Source organism: Carettochelys insculpta, chromosome 14, assembly GCF_033958435.1.
Source record: "Carettochelys insculpta isolate YL-2023 chromosome 14, ASM3395843v1, whole genome shotgun sequence".
NCBI classification, from domain to species: domain Eukaryota; kingdom Metazoa; phylum Chordata; order Testudines; family Carettochelyidae; genus Carettochelys; species Carettochelys insculpta.
In genome coordinates this window covers 37,011,900-37,023,995 of record NC_134150.1, presented here as the reverse complement: position 1 = coordinate 37,023,995, position 12,096 = coordinate 37,011,900, and positions in this window count along the sequence as shown.

Here is a 12,096-nt window from a genome sequence, read left to right as displayed (position 1 = left end):
GCCACTGGGTGGGGGCTCGAGCCGTTTGGTTGTATCCTTGACAGGATAACCCCACAGGAGTTGAACCCGGCCCTTCTGGCAGGCATCTGGCATTAATAGAAGGGTTACAACAGTGACAAAAAACAATGGCTAAATGGGGGTCAATAAATCTTTGCCTGCAAAGGATTGTATGCCCTACTTTTGAAACAAGACTGTAACTTGGATGGCACCAGATCTTGTGGTACAGTGTCAAACGTTCTTAGTTGCGCCTTCTTCCTAGTCAAAAGCAACTCTTGTTCTCATCGCCCTCTTCCATACGTAATTCCTCCTTTTCATTTCAGATGCTCCTCCACTCTGGCCTTTGCTTAATCAAAACAATGAGTAGCAGCATGTTTAGTTTGGAGTTTATTTTCTTTCTTAAAGCATCTGGTGAAGTATCACTCTTCATTAGGTTATCTTTAACATGGCCTTGTTACTTCAGTATTTAAGGCCAGCTTGAGGGAAAAAAACAAGACTTCTTTCCTTTTGGCTTTTGAATTATTGCATTTAGTTGACTTCTGAGAAAGCAAGCAAGTCACCTTTCTGATGCAAGAGGCATTTCATTTATTAAATTTCTTGGAGGAAATCGAGTTATTGGGTCTGAACTTGGTATTGTGTTTTTCATCCAGACCATAAAGTGACTCACACTTAGTTTGGGAAAGTACCAGCATGTGTGGGATTTCATGAGAGGAGGAAAAAAACCCACCATATTTTACTTTCTACATTCAATCATATTTGGTTCAATCCTGAAAAAAATCACCACCAGAGCTAATGAACATACCAGGAAGGTGCCAGTGTCCACTGGTCTTGTGACACTGAGCCAGGGCAGATTAAGAAACCAACAGGATGAGTGACTTCAAACAACACTTAAGGACTTACTAGAAGATTTTTGATATGGTAGACAGGGCCAGTCCTTGTAGATAATTAGCAAAGGCATGTTAAACAGATTGGAGTCTTTAAAAAGTAGGGCTTTGTTAAAGAATCAGAAATAGATACTAATTGTATTTGTCTGTTTACCTATATCTCGTTAGAAATTTAAGAGTGTGATCTAATTAGCTTATAGATGCGAAATGTTGGATCCTATCTATCATGTTTCATTACTTTAATCTATTGATTCAGAGATCAAAAGGAGACATAGTCAATTAAATGGATCTTGTGGTGTTATTTGTCTCTTCATTTTTCTTTGAAATTTGTAGGAAACTACCTATGGAATGGTTGATTAATTGCCTTATGCTAATGAATGCACCTAGTTATTAGTTTACGCCTTGGAAACAGATTAGCTTCAAAGCAACCATATGCATTACCCGTTCTTTACTAAAGGAGGTCCTGCTCTGATGACAGTGGAACTTTAGGTATAAAGAAAGTTTGGACCCTGGTCCTTTCTATCTTAGAATCATAGAATTCCAGGGCTAGAAGGGATCCCAGGAGGTCATCTAGTCCAGTCCCCTGCCTGAAGCAGGACCAACCCCATCTTAATCATCCCAGCCATGAGTACGTCAAAACGGGACTTAAAAATCTCTAGGGATGGAGATTCTTTAAGCATATTCAGATCTGCTTAAACTTGGATAGGGAAATTCTAGGCCCACAAGAATGAAGTCTCTGGTTCTATTCTGGATTAACCCTACAATTTCTCATGGACAAGTGTGAACAAATTCCACACCTGGGCTGTCTATTGGACAATGCCCTTTAAATTGATTCAAAAAGGATTTCTTCAAATCAGCAGCTTCACCATTTTCTGCTATGAAACTGATTTACACATTTTATTCATATCTGTATGCATAATGATCTTTTAACCATAATGACTTCCTTTTCTTTTTGACATAGACCTGTGATTTAGTCAATAAGAAATGGCTGTAAGCGTGTACTCGTGTAAGATCTGAAATAGTCATTGACCTGGTGGGTAATATGTCCAATCTCTTGAGACTGCTAGAACTTTGTATATGATATATATCGTGAGTAACACTCAATAATTAGACTTGGCTGTCTGGGTGGAAGTCAAAGACTGGATTGCTTAAAGGGAACTGTGTTTTGGCTCCGTGGAAACTGAGTAAGGTATTACAGAAGCTGTTTGGTTACTGGCTTGATAAAATCTAATTATAGAATAAACCCCCCATTTGGAAGATGGTCTGCCATATTTTTTTGCAGTTTTGCCCTGTTGGAGGATTGTCCCTAAAGTCCCTCCAGTGACCATCGTCACAACCATCATGTCATATAGATCTTCCCTGCACAGGGCTAAAGAACATGGTGCTGAAAATGCCCCTAGTCCTATACATGTCTGTTTGCTGGTACTCCCATCATTACATCTGCCCTGGAGCTGCACAGACAATATGAATGGAAGAATTTTCCTTTTTTTTTTTTTTTTTAAGGAAGAAAGTTAAGATAGGCACAAGCACTGTATGATCAAGGCATCCAAATCTGAATTTGTGAAGTGTTGATGAAGCACCGAATACATAACTAAAAAAAGAAACACTGCAAAGAGACAGCACTGAAGAGAGATGGAGAGCCTGAGACTGGAGCGTCCATTGGATAGCATGTGGTAGTGAAAACAAACAAGAAGACACATCACTTGAGGATATACTGTACGGAAGTTCTCACTGATGGGCTCAGGAAGCAGTAATAGCTTGTAAAATTAGGAGCCTGTAATTACCCTGACACTGTGCTGTGCATATCAGCCAATGTTCATGCCCTGCTGTTCTGTGAAACTGGAAGCAAGAATGTCCCCCTGAATGGGAGAAGAGAGCAGTGACAGAGGAATGGGGCCCTGCAGCTCATCACAGATGTAGGGATAAGCAGCCAGCTTGCAATACCTAAAGCGAAAGCCTGATGTACCAATGCTTATATTGCACATTTATACTGTGCAGCCAGTAGAGCCAGTGCTACACAGAACAGTCTCACGCTTCCAAGGAGATGGAGTAGAGCAGTGATTCCCAACCTGGGGGTCTGCAAGGGTATTGCGGGTGGTCAGTGAAAAAAAAAAGGTAAGTAAAAATGATCATAGAAAATAAGTTTTAAATAAATTGCAAAGTTACGATCAATTATTTTTAAATTACGTATCTTCCAACAATGTTGTTAATTGCTGTCCAAAAATCTATGTTGTGGTTTCATTTTTTTATGTAATGAAATGTACCGAGGGGCTAGAATTGGCTTTGATGGGGGTCTGTGAATGGTGACTGTGGCTCCGCACTAGTGAAAAGGTTGGGAACCTCTCGATTAGATGATTTCAGAAGTGTTTTCCACCTCCCTGATTCTATGTATGTTACCTGTGTATCCCAAGGAAAGAACAGACACACAGAGAGAAACCACATTAAAGAGCCCATTGAAGTCTATTGAAAAATTGTTATTGATTTCAGCAAGTTTTGGGTCAGACCTTAATTAGAGCGTCCCTTATGTTATTTTCAGCTCTCTTATTATGCCTTTTCTGGTTAAGCAATGTTGTACTGCAGAAGGTCTTTTGTTACTGGCTTGGTGAAGGTATTTATAGAATAACTCATCAGTTTGGGGAATTATCTGTGCTATTTATTACAGTTTGCTCTGAGTGTGGCATTCTGAATGTAGTCCATTCAGGCACACAGCCACATACCCTTTCCCACAATAAAAAAATAAGAGCAGTCTCCCCATGAAATTAATAGGCATTAGGTTTAATACAAACAAGTCAAAGTAGTTTTTTCACACACCACACAGTTAATCCACAGAACGCATAGCCATGGGACATTGGGAAGGCAGTTCTGTCAATGGTTCTTAGCCAACATGGCAGCTTTATGCTTGGGGGAGACCCTACACCTTCCAATGCCAGAAAACCAGGAGTGGAAGACGGGGTGGAGCCTTCACAATTATCCTATTCTATACAGTCTTCCTGGATCTCTAGTCGTGGCTGCTGGTGGTACAAGGTACTGGGCTAGATGGAGCAGTCTAAACCACAACAGCAGGTCCTATGTAAAGGGAGGCTGGTGATGAATAGCAAGTCCATAGCATAATATTGGCTTGATTAATCAAAGTAGGGGAACAAATGAAGTGTGAGAAATTGTTTGACTCTACTAAGCATCCCCTACACAAAAGGTCCAAATATATGGAAAAATGTCAGGATTTTAAGCCTTATAATAAAAATCAAGATGCATTGTGAACAGTGTTTTCTTGAGGACACACTTGTTTTCCAGGCACTATAAGACACTAAAGAGACCAGGATATTAATTTGCTAGCTCAATTCTCTGACCTGTTTTGTCTGTAGGTATCTCAATCTAGAAGATATCAGACAAGGGTTGATACATAGTAATTCCATTCCTGGTGAATTGTTCCAAAACCAATTGTGTGGTTGGGTAGGTGGATGGATGGAAATTGTTCTGAATACCAATTGGGTGGGTGGGTGAGTGGATGGGTGGATAGATAGATGAAGATTCTCCTCACACCTGCACATTCATAATACTTAGATCTGGCGGGGAAATTATTTTCTTCTCCAGTGCACATTTATGAGATTTGTGAATTTTTGTCCTGTCTCAAATTGAGACAAAGAGACCTAAATCTTGGGGGTGGGCTGGTGGGGGGAGAAGAAAAAAAAATTCTGATTTGAAAATGGGAGTGTCTTGAACTGGAAAACTACAGGTTTTTGGTTCAAAAAGGTCTAAACAAAACTTATTGACAATGTCGACACTTTTATTCAGAAGTATTTTCATAATGAAAGTTCATTGAAAGCAGCCCTTTCCTGTGACGTTTGTTTCAATAAAACATGCAAAAAATCATTAAAAATCCTTGACCCGCTCCAAAGTAATACCACATGGGGAATTAGTCACAAAACAGTAGGGGTGAATTCATGTGCTGCTGAATCTAATACATACTATGCCAATATTTTTTATCATAAACCTCTTATTTCCAAAGTCATAACATTTCCATCTGAAGTAACATAGAGCACAGAAGATCATTGGAAAAAGATTGTTGCTTTTAAAGAAAAGTTAATACATACTGAAAGGATAGTTTCCAAGTTAGAGTGGGGCAAAAGGTAGGTTTTTAAAAAAGTCTATTTCAAATACATTTCCTCTTCTACTTTAGCTCAATAACAGTTATTGCTCGATAAATGTATTTTTGAAGCCTGTAACTCTGTAATATGGATGGCTACTTTAGAAAATTTTGAAGTGTATGCAGAAGAGATCTTCACGTCTGTGGATGTGAATAGTATAAAGCGTGAAATTATTCAAAGAATAAGTGTAGCAATGGAAGAAATACTTATGTTTATACATAACTACTCAGTTGTTTGGAAGGGTAAATGTCCAAAATTTTTGATGACTCCACACAAACGTATTTCAGAAATTTCTGTTTCTTTTGGAGTCTTCAATTCCCACATGCTAGCTTTAGGGAAAAACAAAGTTCATTTGTTCGTACTTTTTCTGTAGCAGCCCCGTTTGTATGACACTAGCTTTATTTTTGTAGCTTCATTAAGCAAGGGAAATGGTACAATCAACTGGTCAGGATTATGATGATCAATGAAGTAGAGACTAAGAAGGTATGGCCATTAGCACTTCATTAGCAAGCAGCTATTAAAAATAACCTGTATGTATTTGTATTTATCATAACAGCTTTTCATAGCAGCTCATCTAGCTACAGGTTTGTCATTTACAATCATTGATGTGATCCTGTTTGTATTATTCTCTAGTAAAACCAGTGAGCTCCATGATGTATCATGTCACGAGCTGTCTATTTACACACTTTCAATTATTATAACATTAGTATTTATGGCAGTGGGACCAGATGACATGATGGCAAGTTGATGTTTTATTTCAATGGTGAAACCAATGGCATTGCTTCAGAGTGTTTCAGGGAGCTGGGACATGCAGCTTGCAATATGAATGCAAGAGAAAGGCAGGCAGTCTATAGTTATTATAATGCCACTTGTTTTTCAGCTGACAAATCTGGATGTGATCTCAATCTTGTTAAACTCAGAGAAAAGAGTCTGATTGACTTCAATAGGTTAGGGATTGCAGCCCCTTCCAATCAAAGAATTTGCCTTGGAATGACATTGTAAATCTCTGACCTACATGGTATTCCTTTGGTGGTGGTCATCATTTCCTGTGCCCTATGCTGAAATATCAGGCTGTCAAGAAGACAGCTGTCCATTTCCTAATTACTCCTTTTTTTGTGTTTTATTTGCTGTGCATCTCACTGAATTGTCTTAATAGGCAATACAGCAGGGGTGGGCAATAAGCAGTTAGCAGGCCAGGTGCGGTTTGCTAGGGTTAGCCCCAGGTGGGTCACCAGCTTTATTACCTGCTAGTGCACAGGTATGGCTACTTCCAGCTCCTTCTGAATGGGGATCACCATTTCCAGCCCATGGGAACCGCAAGCAGCCACACCCGTGAATTGGCATGTAATAAAACTCTGGTGGCCCACCACAGGCTACCTTTGGTGAACCGCTGATGGGGGCAGGAGTGTGTATACAAAGGGAGCAGTTGCCCCAGGGCCTAGCAATTCAAAGGGGCCCAATTCTCCAGCCACCACTGGGTTGTAGCTCCTGGCTCTTTAAGTCACCAGCAGCAGACTGTGCCGTGTGGCCACACCCTCCAATCAGCCTTAAAGGCTTGTGGGAGGGCATGCTCCACTCTCCAAGCAGTGCTGAGAGCCACTCTCCTTGGCCCCACCCCTTCCAGGGACGCAGAGACAGCCCCTCCTCCATGTTGCCCAGGGGCCCACAGAACCTGCCAGGGCCCCACTGTTAATTTGTCACAGTGATTGCAATATTGCATATATTCTACTGCAGTTTTTCTTGCCATAACAATGTCAAATCCAATCCCATGAACCTTTGCCTGTGACCAGGACCAGGATTTTCTTTTGAGTTGGTTTTTGTTTGTTTGTTTGAATAGGATCCCTATAGAGAGAGTGGGCCACTCATGCTAAATTGAAACAATGTTGAGCAACATTTATCTAGAACACGTGAAAGTCAAAGCCTAAATTATACGGTTTCCTAGCAGTCTTCCAGGGTATCATGGAGCTGATTATGGAGCCTGCAAATCTGGGTATGGGACATGGGGAAAAGAACATTAAAAGGGAGGCGGGGAGATAAACACTAAGTCTTTGGTTACACTACAGTGATCTGTCGACAGAAGTCACTGTCAGAAGAGATTTCCTGACAAAACTTCTGTTGACAGAGCAGTCAGACTGCCCAGCTACTCTCTTGACAAAACAGGCACCTGAAAGCACAGCAGATAGGGCTGCACAATGTTCTGGATTCCCTGTCTGTTGAAAGAAGGCCCCCCCGCCCCAGAGTGTCCACACAGCTTTTTTTGTCAACAGAATCTGTAGAAAGCAGCTTTATGCCTCATTGCTCACAGGCAGAATGCTGCCAGGGAAAGTGCTGAATTTTGTCAACAAACCGTCAGCAAGACACGTTTTGTGTGTGAACGTTCCACCAGTTTTATCGACAAAACTGGGGCTAGGTTTATACTAGTGAGTTTTGCTTGCAAAACCCTGGTTTTGTCAACAAAACTAGTGGAGAGTCCTCACACAAAATGGGATTTATCAACAGTATCTCGACAAAACCCAGCATTTCCACTGACAACCTTCTGCCTCTCCCAGATGAATAAGAGTGCCTTTTGTCGTCAGGTTCTGTCAACAAAGAAGCTGTGTGGATGCTCTTGGGGGCGCCTTCTCTTGACAGTCAGGGCATCCAGAACAATGGGCAGCCCTGTCTGCTGTGCTTCCATGTGCCTGTTTTTGTTGAGAGAGCCGCCAGGCAGTTTGTACTCTCTGTCAACAGAGCAATAGAACTCTACCGACTGGCTTTTGTGTGTGGCCACACTCTGACAGAAATTTTGTCGGGAAATCTCTTCCGAAAGTGACTTCTGTTGACAGATCACTGTAGTGTAACTGTAGCTAATAAGCAACGAAGGGTCCTGTGGCACCTTATAGACTAACAGAAAAGTTTTGAGCATGAGCTTTCGTGAGCACAGACTCACTTCATCAGATGCTGGTCTTGGAAATCTGCAGGGCCAGGTATAAATTAACCAGAGCAAGGGTGGGGATAACAAGGTTAGCTCAGTCAGCAAGGGTGGGGCTTACTACCAGCAGTTGATCTGGAGGTGTGAACACCAAGGGAGGGGAAGCTGCTTCTCTATTTAGCCAGCCATTTGCAGTCTTTGTTTATGCCCTCAGCTCTGGCTTAAACAAAGACTGCGGATGGCTGGCTAAATACAGAAGCAGCTTCCCCTCCCTTGGTGTTCACACCTCCAGATCAACTGCTGGTAGTAAGCCCCACCCTTGCTGACTGAGCTAACCTTGTTATCCCCACCCTTGCTCTGGTTAATTTATACCTGGCCCTGCAGATTTCCAAGACCAGCATCTGATGAAGTGAGTCTGTTCTCACGAAAGCTCATGCTCAAAACTTTTCTGTTAGTCTATAAGGTGCCACAGGACCCTTCGTTGCTGTTACAGATCCAGACTAACACGGCTACCCCTCCGATACTTGTAGCTAATAAGAGAGATCAGAAAAGTGCAAGGACGTTTCTACTGGTCAGAAATGTCTAAGCTGGGAACCCTTTGTCATTGAGAGGTGTTGTAGCTGAATTCTTTAGTCTGCAGATTTTGTGGTGGGTTTGTCATCTGATGATTGTTAAAAATCCCTATGAAAGCTATTTTCTGTGATATGTGGCTTCTCTGACATTCTACTGGTTAATATCCTGATGTGCTTCCTGTCTGGGCTAGCATTTAAAGACTTGTGCATGGACTAGCCACTCCAATGTGACAATCAGGGACCGACATGGTAGGACTTGAAAGAAGCTCTCTCAAAGATTCAGAATCCATGCCCTGATCCTCAAAGGTATTTATGTACCTAACACCCATTGGAATCAACAAGTCACTGTCATCTAGTAATGGAGTGGGGCGGAAAGGCAAAGGTTAAGTAAATATGAGCTGCTGAAAGTGTGTGTGCTTTTCTGAACTACACTGTGCTATCCAGATCTTGGCAAATGGGGTTGGAAATTTCAGGAAAATAAGCTCCTTAGTTACAGTCCAGAGCTCTCACTACTGGCAATAACCTGAGGTCCTGAGTGCCTAATGAAAAGCTAACTGCTCATTTGACCTGCTAACGCAGTGCTGAGTAGAGATAATGCAATTCTGTAATTTTCTCCTGCTAGGCACTGTGGTGATCATAGTATAGCGATGCTTTCCCAATAGAAGTGATTATGGGAAACTACCTCCATTGTTACCAGAACAATCACTCCTATTATATTCCAATTCATAACCGGCCTCGACAGATTTCCTGCAGGTTTTATTTTCTTTTCCCTCAGTTATAATCATAAGAACTAATTCATCCTCTACCCCACGCAATGGATGTTAACACCAACATGGGGAAACACCCACCTCTGCTTATTCTGAACTGCTTATTAAAAGAGGGTTATATCCCCTTTTCTCTTTCCTCCTTTGATGCGAGCTGAAAATGAGCCCTCCAGCGTATAAGTATAGTTGTAACAATTCTTCATTCTGTTGCCATTGCTGGTTGAGAGCCTGATCCAAAGCTAGTCTTGTTGTTGGTGTTATGAGATTTGGATCAGACCCTGAATTTGTTTAGACTATACCCCTAAGCAGTTTGTGAGTAGCCAGCCTAGATGCAGTGTCCAGTGTTTAATTTGTCTGGCATTAACCATCTTGTTTGTAAGTTTTAGCATTTTTCCCCTGCATTTTGATATGGTGGGAGTGTTTATCACACAAACAGACAAATTAAATTTTATCAGTCTCCCAAATGCCAAGACCTTTTGTGTGCTCTCTGCATGCGTCTCCAGAATAACATTGCTGCAATGAGCAATGCTTGGAGACTAGGCAGAACACAGCTTTGATTAATACTATAAATCCATTCCTAGATTAAATATATTGAAAACATTTAATAATAACCTTTCTCCTGGATGAGATGATGTGCTTAGCATTTGATTCTTCTGTGTTTGGAGGCTACAGTTTTGATTTCTGAAGGTTACATTGCAAATGCTGCATTTCTCAAGCCACACAGATGCGGGTGTTATTTCAGTTGATGAGCTGTAGAAATATCTATTTGCAGCTTTATTACTGAACAGTTATATAAGCAACAGAAGTTATTATTCCCATAGTCAGGTGGATATGTGGTAAACAGGACCCTCAGTTCCAGTTCCAGAAATCCTTTGTGCAAATGCAGTTACTTGGGCAAACTATATAGTCCCTGCAATAATAATATGGAGCATTTCACAGTGACTAATCTAATTTGCATAATTTATATCTCCATTGCAGTTCATTGCCACCTTTCTTTCCAGTGGCAATATCCAGACATATTAATTAGGTAACTAGAGGAAGTAATCTCTTGTATTGTCTGCTTTTGCATACAGTCTGTGGTTTGAGCCATGGAACTCAATGGGGGCAGAGGCTCAGGGCAAAGGATGTGGCTGGATATTTCAGAAAGAATACTTAATTTTATTTGACCAGAAACAACCTTGCAGGAAGTGTAGTAAAGTGACTGTGATAAGGTTTACTGGTTTACTCAGAGTGTTATGGGATGGAGCCATGCTCCACTCTTCCTTTATTTTCTGATTAGTCCTTGGGCTACGTCTGCACAGCAGCCTTATTTCAAAATAAGACATTGGCTTAAATGAAATGGCTATTTCAAAATATCGTATTTTGAAATAAGACAGCCATACACACAAAATGCATTTTGAAGTAGCACCCAGTTGTTTCAAAATAGCATTTCTGGACCCATATGCCTATTTTGAAATAGTGCCATAGGATGCCATTATGGCTCATTTTGAAATAGCTTGTATTTTGACCTATTTTGACCTATTTTGAAATAGTGTAATTTGAAATAGGCATTATTCCTCATAGAATGAAGTTTACCAGAATCGAAATAATGCATTCAGTTTTTTCAAATTTATTTTGAAAGACCATGTGCGTTTTTTAGATGCTGCCAAAGTTATTTTGAAATAACTGCTGTTATTTCAAAATAGCTTTGCCATGTAGACATGACCTGGAAGTTTCCCCGCTCAGTTGCTGTGATGCAGTTAAATAAAGCAGCATGTTCTCCACCTGCTGTACTGTGAGTAGATGTTTGTTTTTTTTTTGTGGCACTGAATAGGGTAACATCTTATGACTTCTGTTGCAAGTTGAATTCATGAAGGCAATGAATTTTCTTCCTTGCACTGCAGTTCACAGATCGATAAGCACCTGTACAGCTGCTTGTAGAGAGCTCTGACTAGGGCCTTCCCAAATTCACAGCCATAAAAAATGCATCATAGACTGTGAAATTTTGTCTTCCCCCAGGAGATCTGGTCTTTTGTATGCTTTTAACCTATACTATACAGATTTCACAGGAGAGGCCAGAGTTTCTCAAATTGGGGGTCTTCACCTGCAAAGGAGTTTAAGGTTATCATAAGGTTATTTTATGGTTCTTACAGCATTGCCACCCTTACTTCTGAGCTGCCTTCAGAACTGGGCAGCTGGAGCGTGGCAGCAGCTGGTCAGGAGCCCAGCTCTGAAGTCAGTGCCCTGCCAGCAGCAGGACAGAAATAATGGTGGCAAGACCATGCTGTGGCTACCTTTGTTGCCTTCAGAATTGGACAGCCTGAGATCGTTGGCTGCTGACTCAGGGCCCAGCTCTGCAGACAGCTGCAAAGAAGTAAGGGCAGCAATACCATAGTGCACAATCCTGTGCGGGTGCTGGTGGCACCTCTTCCCAGCCAGCAGCGGCTGCTCCCTGCCGCTCAGCTCTGAAAGCGACATTGTCACCTGCAGCACCACTCTCGTAAGGGTGACAGGACTGCAACCTTCTCCCCACACCTATAATCTTACAATCCTCCCAGTCAGGATTGCTGCAATTACAATCCCATGACATTTCACATTTTAATAGCTGAAATTATGAAATTTACTAATTTACTAATTTTAAAATCCTATGGCTGTCAAATTGACCAAAATGGACCATGAATTTGTCTATGACACAGTAACGTAGTTGAATTTCCTGTTCCCTTCTTACCTACTTTCTGTATCTCCCCATAGAGTCACACTTTAAACATTCATAACTAAATCACAATGGGATGTCTCGTTTACCCCTGAATCATTAATTAGGGTCCACTTTCTGAGCCAGCATTT